A 14,404-nucleotide genomic window follows, 5' to 3' on the forward strand; every position below is an offset into this window, starting at 1 on the left:
TTGACCTTCTTCAGCACCAACCCTGGCAGAATTCAAGAAGCGTTTGGACAATGTTCTTAGGCACATCGTGTGACTTGTGTCCCTTGCGGGGCTGAGAGCTGGACTCGATGATCCTTGTGGGTCCCTCCCAGAAGAGGACATTCAGAGACGGCTCGGTGGCTCTCTGTGCCGACTGAGGGCAGCAGGGTGACCTGGGGCACGCCGCCCGCGGCCCGCAAGCCGCGCTGCCGCCCATGGCGGCCCGGGTGGGGCTGACCGCCGCAGTCGGGGCGGCGCAGTGCGCCTGCGCGCCGCCAGGGGGGCCAGTGCGGGGGAGGAGGGCGGGCCCCGGCCCTGTGTTTTGAACGGCGCGATGCGGGTGGCTCACTATTTGGCAGGAAGGTGAGGAGGCCTCTATCCTGGCGGCGGAGATCGCGTAGGGAGAGGGGGATCCAAATGTGGCAGAGGCGAGCTGGAGGCAGCGGCGGCGGAGGGGGACAAGCGAGACGAGGGGAGCGGCCGTGCCCGCCGCCGCTGCTGCTGCCGCCGCAGAGAAGCTGAGCGGCCCGGCTGGGAGGGGCTGAGCGGCAGCCCTGGCACCCCCGGGCGCCCGCCCCGCCAGCAGGTGAGCGACCGGGGCGAGGGAGGGGACGGGGGGATCGCAGCCCGTCGCGCCGCCCTTGGCCTGGCCCGGCCCAGTACCGGGTAGAGCCGGAGGGAGTCGCTGTGGGGGGACCGGCGCTCCCAGGCCGGCCGCGCCTCGCCTCCCTCGGGCCTCTCACTTCGTGGATCCCCCGCCCTCTCCGCCCGGAAGCCGCGGGCGGCATCGGGGCCGCGGAGGCTCCGGTCTGGAGGTGTCGTCTCTGTTCTCCCTTTCCCCGCAAGCTCCCTGGCTGCTTGGCAACCCCCCCCGCCCTTCCGGGCTCCGGGGCTCTGCCGCCCTCCCCCGGCACGGCCCCGCGCCGCATCCAGCCGTAGGGGAGCGGTGCCCTCCCCCTTTCCCCGCTGCGGAGCTATTGTGTACGGGCTGGGGCCCGCCGAGGGGCTGCTGGCGGATAAGCCTTTCCCCGGGGAGGTGGAGGCGGGAAAGCGGGACGAGGGGGGCGTGAGGGCGGCGGGGGAGCCGGGGCCGCGGGAGACAGCGCCGGCGCGGTGTGTGCGCGCCCCGCTCGCTCTGCGCTGCTGCGATCCTTTGTCTGCTGTGCCGCTTTCCCCTCCTCCCTCGCTCCTTTCCTCCCTCCTCCCTTCCCTCTCCCTCCCTGCGTTCCCCTCTCTCGCCCAGGCTCCAAGCGCTGCTGCAGCTGCAGGTTTGTAAATACTGGACCAACACACACACACACACACAACATGGCTGACGCTCGCCCTGCTCCTCCACCAGGGTCTCCGCCTTCTCCCTCAGTCTCCGCTGCTTAGCCGCTCCACCGTGTAGGCTTTTGTTTCTTACCCCCTCCCCCTTCATCGCCCATCAAAAAAACAAAAAAAAAAAAAAAAAAAGGGAGAGGAAAAACAATTCACCCTCCTTATTTGCGCGCATGGCGGGATTTCAAGGGTAAGGATCCTCGCTTTGGAAGCTTTCTCCTTTCGTTTTGCTGTTTACAACAAAATGAAACCTAAAATCAGAGGTGATTTGGGAACCTGGCAAGGCCTGGGGCGAGGGAGGAAGGGAGGGAAGGAGGGGGAGAACTGGGTGAGCCCTGCTGAGAGAGGCTTGATTGGAATGTGCGTATCTTTTTCTCGTGTTGGGTGGGGGGTGGCTGATGCACCAAAGTGCTGGCAGAGATGAGAATACTGTGTTACACTTGGCAGAATGAACTAGGGCCTTTTCTTTCGTTTCAGGACGATTTGGTATAAGGGGTCAACTCTGGACAATCACATTAAAAAGATCTGAACTAGTTATGTCAGAATGGGCATTGTGTAGTTAATACCCGTAAAATCGGCGTTTTGGCTTTTTCGCATTTCCTGTATCTCCTTAGTATCTTAAACAGCTTGCGAAACATGGAGCACGTAAACCGGAATTTACACTTGTCAGGTCTTCGTGTTGCTAGCTTTCTGTCACAAATTAATTTGCCCTTGTGATGACAATAGTACAAACCGAAGCATTTCCTTTTTCCTAAAAGGAGTGCTTTCAGATTTTTTTATTTTGGGGTTTTTTTGTTGTTGTTATTGCTTGTTTATTTGTTTGGTTTTTTGTAAAAAAGGCATGGGGACGTGAAGTTAAGTGAGCTCCCAAATGAAAACAAGACAGCATGCTTTTGACCTCTTTAGTAGTGCAAGGCAAATGCTTAGTTCAGTACCCTCCACCTCAGTTATTCAGAGCACCCCCTTCTGGCTTTGATAAATATGGCTTATTTTTTGCTGCTTGTGACGTAAAACCAAAACACTTGAAGGTAGTTCGAGCGTATCTAAAGTGATCTGCCATGAAACAGATTTATTTCTAGTTTGTAAATTAAGGGTGAATGCTGAAGGTGTTACAGCATGATGCTTTATATTTGCTTTCTAGTCATGTTACTGTAATTCCAAGTGTTTAATTTTTCAAGGGTCATACTTAAAGATACAGTCTTTATTTATACACATGGATAGCCATAGGTTTCTGAGCACTGCTCTTAAGTAACAAATGTCCTAGCTATGTCGTCTTTTGTCTGCTTTGCTTCAGAAGCTTCTAGTGGAGAAGCATTGGAATGGCACAATCTTGCTGCTTTTACTGAGATAGAAATTGCGAATTAAATACCGCATATGAGTACTTCTTTCTGCTGCATTTTCCATCCCCATTAATAAGCAGTGATTAGCAAGCATTGATTATGGAGAAAATAATATACAGAAGGAGTTTACAATAACATAAAACTTAAAAGAAGTAATCCAAATTACAGTATCATTTTGGAATGTGTATCTACGTCATGGCTTCTGAGGCAACTGTTTTAATTCTAGATGGAAAAGTCAGAGCAAAAGTCTATAGCCTGATACATCAGTAGATTCCTGCAACAGGCAGTTATTTTTTTTTTACATTTGTCAGTCTGAAGGCAATATTGCCTAAACTAGAATAGTTTTATCAGTTGTAGTTAATTTGTTATTTATTATGATAACTACTGCATTTTGAAATTATGCTCACCTACTAAAAATGTGAAATGCATTTAAGTATGCAGCTCCTCCCTCCAAGGCATCAAGGCCTTCAGATGCTTGAGCCAATTCTTAGGCTGAAGAGCAAAATAGAATAAAAATAAGCCATCCGCAACAGAGTTTAACTCTGTTACATTGCATTTTTGTTGCTAGAGCTAAATTTTTTTCTGTAACATTTGTCTGTATTTCATCATCTTTGTGAAGTTTCTTGCCTCTTTTTGTAGCATCTTTACTTCACCTTGCATTGTATTATTTTCTGTGACACTCAGAAGGTTTTTCTTCCTGTCTTGGTTGTGTTGATTTAGTCAAAAATCAGTGTTGTGGGGATCAGAGCCCAAAAGGAGCCGATGTAGTTGAAGAACCTGCCAAATCTCTGCATCTTCACTTAGTGAAGACCCTCCAGTGTTTTTGCCTTTGGGAGTTATGTTAGGCTGTATTCAACCAAATTAAAAACCTGAGACTAGTAAGGCCTTCTTTTCAGAAACTGTTTGGCAAATGATACTGAGGAAAAGGAAGACTGCAGTAAATGCAGTCTCAGTGATCAGCTTGCTGGGAGAAGTTAGAAATTGACTGTTTTTTCAAAGTAGGCATGCTTTTCAGTAGGTCTTTAATCAAGTAAATCATGACTTGCTGTAGTTCTAAATATTTATGAAATTGCCAAGTACCATACAGTCCTAAAGGTAATAAACATTTAGTACATTCTTATTCAGTACTTTATATTTTCTTAGTCCAAGTATTCTTTCCCCCTCTTCTTACCCAGTATCTTTCCTTGCTATCTGTTACCAGACTGCACTCTTTGACGTGTTCAGATCTGTAAACCAATAGCTGATGCAAGAGCTGTGTGTTAATGTAATGCATGATTTGCTTACTGTTTGACAAATTAAATATTTTTAGAAGGATTCTATTTACTGAAGCTAAACACAATTTTTTAACCTTTTTTTTCCCCTTTCCAAAGAATGAAGCCTTTTGCTGCATACTTCTCGTCATTCCATTTTGTTTTTCTTGTATCCTTTCTTTTTTTTTTTTTTTTTTTGACCTGGTAAGAGAAAGTTTGATTTCTTGATGGTGTGGCATGGCAATATGTTTTCATAGGTGACTAAAACCAATTCAGCAAACTGGTTTAGAAAACCATCTTCGAAAGCTGTGCATTGAAGCTGAACCAAAAGAGAACGCTCTTACGGAAAGTTGTTTCCTGTTGTGTGGCTAGATAGCTTGTTTCTCATGACAGGAGTGAGAGAATTTTTTGTTTGTTGTTTGTCTTGTGTTCCTTCTCTTACTGCTCTTTGGAGGTTAGTGATTTTATGATGGAAGGCCGAATGCTGATCTTTCTTGACACTGGTTCTCATAATGAGTGTCTCCTGTATATCAAGATGTGTCCCACTTGTCCAGATGCTATCTAGCTGTTATTGTGCCACCTGCCTTAAAAGAATGGAAGCTGACTTTGCTTTATGAATGTGTAGACTTGTTTCCGTCTGATGTGGATATATATTGAGACCCTTAAAACAGTGCATTTAACTGGTTTGTATTTAGCTGTGAACAGTTGATTCTAGAGACAAAAGGGCCTCCTTACAGACCCGTTTGAAACAATGGTGAAATAATTTGAGCTAACTGCTTTCACCACGTGGTGGCTGAAGTTAACTTGCTGTTATATAGTAAAATGTGAATTTGCTAAAGACGTACAGAATTCAGGAGGTGAATGGCTTTCAGTTTGTGGGGGACGGTTCTACAAATCCAGGTTATATTTTTTCTTATTTATTTTCGGTAACGTATGTCATGAAACTGCTGTAAATCTATGTTAAATGAGGTCTTGAACGATTGACTTGGAGACTTCACTATTGTAATGATTCCACAAAATGAAATATATGAAAATAGTAATGATGACCTGTGGTATCTACTAGCTATAATTGTTACTTTATTGTATTTTAATTTCTGCAGTTATTGCACCTTGGTTGAGAGGTTCTTGAAATATTTTGATGAATTCATACTCTTTTTGATAAGACTTAAAAATGTCTAAAACTTGATTAGCTCTTTGATTGGGTTCAGTTAGGAGTTTTTTTAGTTGGTTGGTGGTTTTTTTGGTGTGATTTTCTAATGTTACTGTGGAATATTCCAGTACGCTATTCAAGTTCTGCACCTACAGATACTGGTGAGAGTAGGTGCTTATTTCAAAAGCAGTTCTGTGGATTCCAGTGATATAGTAAATACTTGACTTTCTCAGAAGGGGTGCTGAACTCCAGACCATTTGTTCCATATGGCATTTTGAACAACATGGAGCTGTATCAATTAGTTACTACTTTGTAGCATAGTAAGCTGTTCTAGCTGGTCTGTGCCGTCGTTCTGAGGTCTATAAAGTGTCACCAACACAGACTTCAAAAAAACCCATAAACAACTGCAGAACAGGCAAAACCCAACTGCCCAACTTCTTTTCCCATGAACTTCTTTTAATCCAGTTTAAATGTAAAAGGGAGCTTTGCGAGATTATGATTTCTTACTCTAGGTGTATAAGGACAGAAAGAGTCATTAGATGTCAAACTTTTGGTCTATTTGATTTATTACAATCAAGTAATTATGTGTTTCAGAACTGTTTCAGTTTTACTAATTTAGTGTTTATGTTTCCTGAATGGAAATCATTGGTAGTTGCATTGAATCAAGGCAGCTCAAGACCAGTATATTATCTTGTGAATTTAGTTGAAATTTTTGAATAGAGAAATTTTCACCTTTCTAGATTTAATGGGTTTTTTTTGAGCTGAGTAGCACAAGAAAAAACGTATTCTAGATTAGTTCTCCAGCGAAAATTCCATAAAGTTTTGTTGAATAACTTGTTTGTATACCTTGACAAACATGATGTTTGTTGAAGTCTGGAGCTCTGCTTCTGGTTCTTTTAGTAAGCAAAGGTTAAGTACCTGCCATGGACTGGGAAGTATTACGTGTATTCTGCTGCATATCTGTAACTTAGTTCTGGTTTTAATTGTGCACTTAGAAGTGTCTGCAGATTAGACTTTCTTCAATTTTCTAGGAATTATAAAAATTGGTAAAAATAATGCTTCAAATTTGGCGTTTGTGTAATTCATTAAATTATACTTGGAAAAGAGTTGACTGATTCTGGACAATTGCTTGGCCATCATGTTTAATAACCACGTGTGGTCTAGACAATGAGCTAAACATCACAGTGAAGCTAGAAAGGAGGGAAACAAGTTAGAGATCAATGTACTCCTTTTTTCTCAAAGCATTCCAGTTGCAGAGACCTTTGTTGAATGGATGCAATTACTTTTTTCTTCAGAAATCCCCTTTGGAAGTTCTTTGTCTTGTTGGTGAAAGATGGCCTACAAACTCATTAATTGCTTAGGTGTCAGTGGAACTAAAAATGAGATATTGTGGTGCTGAGATTTTGTGAGATGTGATAGGCCAAAATCTGTACTCTGACAAGTATGCCTTCAAAAGCAGTTTAACAATGTATTCTGACTCTCATGTGACTTCACAGAAATCTGTTCTTGAGTGCTTTTAGGGTTAAGGGATATGCAGGTGTTAAATATACTTGGAAACCACAGATTGTTGCATATTCTTACAGTTGTTTGATGATAGGCAGAGCAGCTGGCCTCTGGGTCATCACTCCCTACTGCTGAAGGGAGGAGTGAATAAGCACAGAAATCTTCATTTCCTAGACTGCAGGAGTACATCTCAGGTGAATTACATCTCTGTCTTATGCACTTCTTTTTGTCAGTAAAGTATACATACTGTTAGGTGCCAGACAGAAGACCAGAGGGAAAGCGGACTTTCCTGTTTGCTCAAGTCAGGGGAAGTTTCGCTCCTGCCTTCAAGTATGCCTTCACATACCTATGTGTCTTGGTTTGAAAGACACTGTCTGCTAAGGAAGGCAAGAGTGTTCCTTGGAATGCAAAATATTATGCGCTTCCCACTGAATTATTATAATTTTGAAATTAAGAGCCTTTCAGGCAAAGATACGAGAAACAGAACAGCAGCTCTTTTCCAGTGTGTATAGCGAGGCAGGCCAACAGCGGGGGCAGCGACAGCGAAGCAGAGCGGAAATCCCGTGGCAGTCTCCTCCCGCTCTTCAAGCGCTTTCCCATCGGTGCGGTTCCGGTGGCGGCCGGCAGGGGCGCTGCTGGCTCCCGGCGGGCCGGGTGAGGGCAGCGCTTCCCCCCCGCCTGCAGGGGGCGCTGTGCGCGGGTCCGGCTGTGTCTCCCCGCGCCGACAATGGCGGGCGGAGCCGGCAGGAAGAGAGGGAAAAAGGGGCTTCCTTTAGGAACCCCCAGGGGCAGCCATCCTCCCCTCTGGATAGCAGAAGGAGCTATTGCGGGGGTATCGGAGCAGTAAGCTGGGAGGGTAGGGATCAGCAAAGTCCCGGAGTGGTGGATGAGATTTATCAGAAACTAAGCAGCTGTGGCTGGAACCACGGGGCATTCTGGATGTTCGGGGGTGCAGCGCTACAATGTAGCAAAAACTCAGTGGCAGGAAAAAACCAAAATGGCGGGGGCGGGAAGTGGCAGCCTGACTCTGAGCAGGGCAGGGAAAAGGCTCCTTGGGAAGGGAAAGCAGTTGGGATCCCGGAGTTTTCTCCTGAGGTACCTCAGCAGATGGTGAAAAGTGCCTTTTTTAGTGAGTTTGGTTGGTAATAAGGTCCTAGTTCAGTGTCTGCTCTCACCAGCGGAGAAGCGGGACTGGGCTGGGCCCCAGCGGCGGCAGCTAATTCCCTCCCCCAAGCTGCAGCTCCAACCATCCTCCTCCAAAGCCAAGTGCAAGAGAGCTAGGAGCTGCCCCAGTCCCTTCTCTTTGCAGCACAATTCTCGTGGCATCTCTGCCTTTCCCAGAGAAACCCAGGGAGAGTAGCCAGCTGGACCCCTCCCTTGAGCTGTGGCCACTTCTCTTGTCCCTCATAAGTACCCAGTCGTTACTGTCTCCTAGCAACACATACGGGAGAAAATTCCCCGGGAGAAAGAAACAAAAGGAAGAATCTTAAAGCCCTGCACTGTATTTACAGTGTCTGTACCTGTGGCTTGTGTGGAAAGAGATCAAACAGGTTAATGTTACTTCGTGGCAGTAGGGATATGTGGCTGTATTAACAGTAGATGAAAAGTACTTTTTCCAGTGCTGTAACCTTGGCTAACCAGAAATGAAATAGACATTACATTACAGACAGTTTTAGACTAGAAGCTTGAAGAACTGAATTTGCATGGATTTGTTTGAGACAGGCTTTTTGTTTTGCTTTAAGGTATAATTTAATTGAAGAAGGAAGAGTGATGGTGTGAATAAGCATCCCAGGTTTTGATTGTACTTAAGCCTCTAATCACATTTCTAGGAGAGTTTGTGTTTGGGTGATGGTGGTGCAATATGCACTGGCATGAACTAAAAGGGCAGAGGTGTGGTTGTTGTAGTGTGTGCTTTGATTATCTCCAGGACAGACTCCTAAAAAGCCTCACCTGATTTCATGGGGAAGAATATCCTGCGTCCTGAGATCCTGTTTGCTGGAAGATGCCTCACTTTTTCTCTTCAGTTTCTATATTTCCCATTCTCTGCTGCCCAGTTGAGTAGACTCAACTTTGTTTCAAGGACCACAGGACAGTTTAGTCCTCCCTACAAATAAGCATGTGCATTTTCAAAAGGGAAGATGGATGTGTTTGTTTTTTGGGAGGATTGTTGTTATTACCAATACCTAGGTTAATGCAGAATCTTAGGAAATACACTTAAGTGTTTATTGGTGAATCTAGTTCAGATCAGATATAAAACTTTTCAAAGAGAAAATGAGTTTATAAAGCAAAAAAAGAGACTTTGTTTATCTGTTGCTGTTGCTAGAAGTTCTACCTCCAAGTTCTATAATAATTAATTTACTTTCTCATTTAATTTCTATTTGTGTACAGTATAGTAGTTTCAGAGCAGCAGTTGTTTTGATCACAACTTAACCATCAAACTTGAAGAAAGGAAGGCAGGTTTACTGTGGGTCAGACACAGTACGGTAAACAAGTAATTCCAAGGTGATTGTCATTCTGGAAGCTTTGACTTGCTTCTTGTCATGATTTTAATACCTTTCTGTACCTAGAGAATGAGGACAGCACAGTGTTTTAAGTCAGCTATACTCAAATGCATGCAGATGTTGTTTTAAAGTTCATTTTTTCACAGTCCAGTAAATAACTTCCCAGAGTAGCTTGAAATAGTTTGTCATCTGCTGAAATACTTCACATCTGCTAATTTGTTTCCTGAGTATGTAAATACCATCATCAAAAGTAATATTTTGTAGTACCATAAAATCAGAAGTAATATTTTGTGCATTTTTCTTCTGTGCTTTTTAAGAAATACTAGTGGCATGAGGGTTGGTGTGTTCCGATGTCCCTGCAGCTTTTAGGGAGAGTCGCTGGTTTCACAGCTGAACTTACCTCTCTGTTGCCTTGCTCCTTACCAACACTCACACACACATACACACTTATGCAGGATGCGTTGTGTTTTTTCACCAAAAATGTGAAAGAACAGTACTCAAGCAAAGAAGATACCATGGTACATCACAACGCTGCTGATGGTTCTCATCTTAGAGAAGAATATATGATTGGTGATTTAATAAGTACCATTGTCTTTGATGATGAATCCAGTTCTGACTGAAGTATTTAAATTAATATTGCAAATATCTGACATAAATTTTCTACAGCTAATTTATCTTCTTTTAGAGTAAGTTTTTGTTCTTTCACTGACCCTCCAGACTTACAGAAACCAGTGTAGTTAGCTGCAATTGGAGCTTATATAATAGAATGCTGAATTTTGTTTTCAGTGACTTGCTGTTATGCAGATTGCAACTTTGACACCTGTGGCAGCTATTTACCATTTAAATGTGATAATCTCTTTAGGCCAAGGTTTTTAGACAGTGAGTGAATATTCTTCAGTTGATCTGGAAAAACTAACATCTCATTTTTCATTAGTAGCCATGGCAAGAGACTGCCATGTGTAACAGCAAGTGTTTTCACTTAAGTGGTTTATGAGCCCACTGTAGACTGTTACATGGATGCATTTGAGAACTGATGTAATATAAGCTAAAATGGCTGAATAGGAAGAAAATAGGTAAGATAAATTTGGTTTAAGACTGGCTGCTCAATTTTTTCAAACTGTAGATTAAAGCCAAGAGATAATTTTCTCTGAATCCTTTTTTCAGTTTTGTTCTTTTTTAGTTTTTTTTCCATTGTCATTGCAAAGGTAGGATGAAAAATGCTATTGATTTGAATTGTCTAACTATGTAAGATTTTTTTTAAATGAGGTGTATAATGAGAAATTTTCCTGTGCTTGGAATATGCATTTAGTATTCAGTGTGATCATGTTTCAGTTTGCAAAACTGGTATTGTTTGCTCCTTCATTGCAGTAATTTGCAAAAAATGTGTCCATCTTCTTCTGACTAGAAGAGGCCAAAGTTTGTCAATACTTTCACTCTAATTCCTCTTCCTGCTGTTGGCTGATTTAAGAAACAGAGCTACATTTTTATTAGAATAGGGGCAATCAGTGTTTGTGTCCAGTGGAAATCCAAGTTAATATCTGATTTATTAAATACTGTCTGTTATGTTTGTAGCTACTGTGATGTTGGTATGGGAGAAGTTTGCATACATGTTTCTGAAATCTTTGAATAAATGATCTTGTGGCTAATCTCGTCATAGTTTTGGTTGTATAGAAAGCTCTAATGTAGGTAACTGTTTTCTAACCTTATCCCTTTTCAGTATTTTGCAGTCCTGCTCTTTTTATTTTTTAAGTGCGGAATTACTACTTACATGTCAATATTCTCACTGGTTACTTAGGTTGGGGTTCTTAACAATTAAATTTTGACATTCCAGCCAATGCTGTGAATAATATCCTTATAAGAATCTTGAATGTTTATGCACTTTGTTTGCATTAGAAGTTGATATGTGGTTGTGTTGCACAAGAATTCCTTTTACAAGTATTTGTATCACAAATTCTTACATTTGTTTTAGGATTTTTCTTTTATTATGCCTAGGTTTAATTTAGTTTTGCAGTGACATCTTCTCAGGATAGTCAAACACATCAAAGAATAATTTGTTACTTACAATGCACAGACTAGAAGGGCTCCATCTAACAGAGATCATCCCCCTGCCCCTAAAAACTATGCTGCTTGTATTTCCTCCATGTTTGCAGGCGTATGTAGCTGTGCTGGTGGCCTGCATTGTGGGGAAGTGGTTGTGATGTACTTAAAATTATGCTTAGAAAGATCAGGCAACCTTCCCAAGAGTTATAAACACAGGAGTTTGATTTGCCATGATTACTAAACCTAACAGACTTATAAGTGCAGTAACTTACCACTCCGTTACTTTCTAACAGAAGCGTTGGTATGTTTGCTCTAGGCTTGCTCTTCCAGAATGTTGGAGTGATCCTTTTGGCTTTGGAGCAATCCTCCTCTGAGTAGCACAATAGAAATTAAACCTAGTCTTCTGACAAAGGCCAACTGAGGTATACTCCTTGAAGAGGCACGAGCAGAGAACAGTGAAGTGCCTTACTTTCTTAAATAGATGTTTTTCCTCCATGGTTTCCAGAGACTTGTTGTAAATGTTTCCAAACCAAATTCAGTACACTTGCTTAGAGCTGTAATAAATTATTCGTGCCACTTCTCTCTGTAAGAGCATGACTAAGAAAATAATTGCATTATAAAACTGGAAGTTCACTTGCATTCACCACAGAGTGGTAGCAAGCACAGTGATTGTGCAGTGCTGCTTCATATCCTGGGCAACTGTTATTTTTGTGCATGAGTTTTTGGTTTTTTTTATTGGAGGGAGGGGAGGACAGTTGTTTACAAGGAAAGAATATTTTAGAACCACAGAGTGGTTTGGTTTGGAATGGATCTTAAAGATCACCTAGTTCCAACTCCTCTGCCATAGACAGGTACACCTTCCACTAGACCAGGATGCATAAGGGCTTATTGAGGCAGACTTTACACTTCAGACAGGAGGCATCCACAGCTTTTCTGAGCAGCCTGCGCCAGTGCCCCACCATCTGCACAGTAAAGAGTTTCCTCCTGACACCTGATCTAAACCTATTCTCTCTTACTTTGAAGCCTCTCCCTCATGTCCTGTTGCTCCTTGCCTTGATAGTGTCTTTCTCCAGCCTTCCTGTGGCAGCTGAAAGGCTGCCATAAAGTTACCCCAAAGCCTTCTCTTTCCAGGCCGAGCAACCCCACCTCTCAACCTGCTCTTGTAGCGATGTGTTCCAGCCCTGTGATCATCATGAAAACTAACCCAGTTGGCATTTGCCATGATGCAAAAGTGTGCTGCTTAGGATGGTTGCACAAGCCTGTGACAGCTTCTTGCTGTGCCAGCGGTGCAAGTTCTTGCCCTGTGGTTAAATGCAAAGGTATTTGCAGTAGACTGGACAATTAGGAGTGGTTTAAAATTTACCTTTGGATAGAGTGATGTAAGGGAGGTTATCATGACTGAATAAGTACTAGATAGATCTGTTTATATTTTTTTAAAAAGCCTTATTTTGTAAGATTAAGCATGGAGGACCATGTAAGTATGAAATGATCAGGCTGTAGGTTAGAACATACACAAGGTTAAATCACCAAGTATTTTTGCACTGCCTGTAAAAGTGTGGTTTAAAAAGAAATTGTTCTTCAGTGTCTTGGTATATTGTGCAAAGTCATAGGAAGAATTGTAGCAGTATAGTAAAAAGAAATAATACCTTTTTATTACTAAATAGATTGTAAACATTGTCACTTTTTAAAACTGTTTGGCTAAACTTTGATAGCTGATGATGATTCCATAGTAGAAGGACAGAATAGTACTGAAATTAAACCCTGTGTTCTGTTAGCTTAGGCAAATAATTAATTAATAAAAGAGGTTGTGCTTTTTCATGCTGCTTGAGAGAAGAGTAGACAAGAGCTATAAGAAAAGTCCTTTAAAATGTGCTATGTGTGTCTTCATTGTTCTTTTACTAAGGTCTGCATAATGTTGCAGTAATGGAAATTTTTTTTAAATTAGTTTTGCTCTACCATCTTATGTATAGGAAAACAGATACATTTGTTCTTAGCCATTAGAAAATGGACCAGAAATTTATTTTAAAACCACTGCATGATTTAGTGTAGAACTTGAAGGTTTATGTTGACAAGCATATTTCATTTGTTGGTTTTTGTTTTTTTGTTTTTTTGGTTTTTTTTTAAGGAAGTTCTTGTAAGCTTATTTGGCATGAATCAGTTCTTTTATCCCTTCATTAGCTTCATTTCTAGTCAGTAGAACAGCCGAAATGTGGGTTTTAATACCAGATATATGAAATTTTCTTTTGCAATTTTGTGTTTAATTTTTGGAATTTATTTTTTGAACCAAGAGACAAGCAAGGAGTGCTTCAAAGGGCAAACATATGTCAAAATGTCAATGAGTCCATAGCCAAATATTTAATCTGATTGTAATATTGTCTATGTGGGGAGCAGATCAAATAAGGAACTATTACAATTTAATCAGTTTAATTTTAGTAAAATGCTCTGCTTTTGCACAGCTTCACTGTTAATACCTTGTAAAAAGCCAGACTAAGCCTACAAGGTTTTCTGAAATTATTTTCTGGAGAACTTTCCTTTGTTTTCTGGGTTATTTATTTATGAATGCTTAAAGTTGTAGTCCTGCAGTTTTCCTTTACCCTGAAAGTTTTTGTGAATCTCAAAAACATATTTAGTGTGCATATTTATTGAGCATAAACTTAAAAACTGAAATTAATTGAGTTTTTTTTATTTTGTTTTAGCATTCTGGATATGGCATGCATATGTTATTTTCTACTTTCTTTTGCCTCATTAATCTCATTTTTCTTTAATTTATCACTGTTTTTGTCAGTGGGTTGTTTTTGGGTTTTTTTTCCCCCTGTGCATGTTGATAACTAGCGGTTCCTTTTCAGGCAAAATCCTATGCCTGTTTTTAATTGCAGTCAGCAGCTGATGTCTGGCTTGGTGACTATGTAATGTTGTCACTGCTTCTTACTTGTAATCAACCCATATGACTTGACTTGGCTTTTAAAAATCAGTGGTTTTGGATGCAAACCTAATAACCACAGATGTATGATGCCTTTAGGAATAGCATTTAATAGAGGTTTTCTGCCACTTTTTCTGAAGAATTTTAGGACCATATAGAGCAACATATAAACAAAATTAAGTAAGTTTTGATTGCAGGTTCCCAAACTCTTTCCAATTGATGCAAAGGCCCAGACAATGGAAGAAGCCTTGATCTGTGAACTATTGAGCTGTGCCAGCTGAGATGGTAATCTCTTGCAGGTGCAACTGTCTGTTCTTTATGGGAAGACTGAGAACTTTTAAAACCTCTGGACAGAGGTGGAT

At 41.8% G+C, this 14,404-nt stretch overlaps 1 protein-coding gene across 3 annotated transcripts in view; it reads left to right on the forward strand.

Moving 5' to 3' along the window:
- The first annotated feature begins 296 nt into the window (after nucleotides 1-296).
- The window catches only part of SPIN1 (spindlin 1), a 64,677-nt gene continuing 50,569 nt past the window's right edge, over nucleotides 297-14,404 (forward strand). The window contains exon 1 of one of the 3 annotated variants that reach the window (XM_063180350.1): nucleotides 297-381. The gene's annotated coding sequence lies outside the window, so the exon portion shown is untranslated. Of the gene's footprint in view, nucleotides 605-1,121; nucleotides 1,529-14,404 lie in introns of those variants that run through there. The other 2 variants (XM_063180349.1, XM_063180348.1) reach the window with 2 other exon arrangements.

The sequence above is a fragment of the Melospiza melodia genome, chromosome Z (genome assembly GCF_035770615.1).
Source record: "Melospiza melodia melodia isolate bMelMel2 chromosome Z, bMelMel2.pri, whole genome shotgun sequence".
Lineage (NCBI taxonomy): Eukaryota > Metazoa > Chordata > Aves > Passeriformes > Passerellidae > Melospiza > Melospiza melodia.